The sequence below is a fragment of the Theropithecus gelada genome, chromosome 9 (assembly GCF_003255815.1).
Source record: "Theropithecus gelada isolate Dixy chromosome 9, Tgel_1.0, whole genome shotgun sequence".
Classification (NCBI taxonomy): domain Eukaryota; kingdom Metazoa; phylum Chordata; class Mammalia; order Primates; family Cercopithecidae; genus Theropithecus; species Theropithecus gelada.
The window spans coordinates 83,829,858-83,830,772 of NC_037677.1; the positions used below are offsets into that span (position 1 = coordinate 83,829,858).

The window sequence follows — 915 nt, forward strand, 5'->3', positions numbered from 1 at the left end:
AAAAGCTGCATAGAAATATTTACTTACCTTTCAAGTGATGGCTGTCTTCTTTCTCCTGATCAAAAATGAATGACTAAATATACCCACAAGCCCATTCAGGGATCGTACACGCTGTCTTCATGCTGCAGGAATAAGCAAAGCAACAGACATGTTATCACCAAGAACTTTTACTGTTAATACTATTTCGGTTGAGAACATGTTCTTAATATATGATAACCCTCTAAATTAAAATACTGCCACAATTTTTTAATAGGGGGAAAAGGAAAAAAAGAAAAAATAATCCCATCACATACTGAATGTGGGGAACAACTATCAGCCCCACCCACTCTAGGAAATTTTGGAATAAAGGAATTCCTCTGTAAGTTTCTTTTTTTTTCCCTCCAACTATATCAAAGTATGATTGACAAAAATTACATCTATTTAAGTGTACAAGGTGATGGTTTTATATATGTATACATTGTGAAATGATTGCCACAAACTACTTAACGTATCTATCACCTCATACAATTCCCTTTTCTTTGAGGAGGTTTCTGGTAAAAACCAGAAAACTTGCTAGATAAATTCTAAAAGAGCCGTACAGTGTAGTTACCATTTGTGTGTGTGTGTGTGGTGAGAACACATAAGGTCTACTGTCATAGCAAATTCAAATATGCATTATTATTCCCGATAGTCACCATGCATTAGGTCTTCATCTTATAGCTGAAGGTTTGCCTCAGTTCCTGTCGAATCACAGCAATTTCAGGGCAGTGATGTGGCCCAAACATCCACTCTAACAAAAACTGGAGCTTCAATGACCTGAGCTGTACTTTGACCTTGGATTTCTAAGACCACACTTAGAAGGCATCCATGTACCCGCCTAGAACCACACAGGAATTGCTGAACCTCTTCAAATCCTTTCCAGCAAAGATATTCAGA

General features: G+C 37.2%; 1 non-coding gene across 1 annotated transcript; it reads right to left on the reverse strand.

Moving 5' to 3' along the window:
• Positions 1–521: 521 nt before the first annotated feature.
• On the reverse strand, positions 522–582 carry LOC112632259. The gene has a single exon (XR_003121324.1). It is a non-coding gene; the product is annotated as a U7 small nuclear RNA (small nuclear RNA).
• Between the last annotated feature and the right edge of the window lie 333 nt (positions 583–915).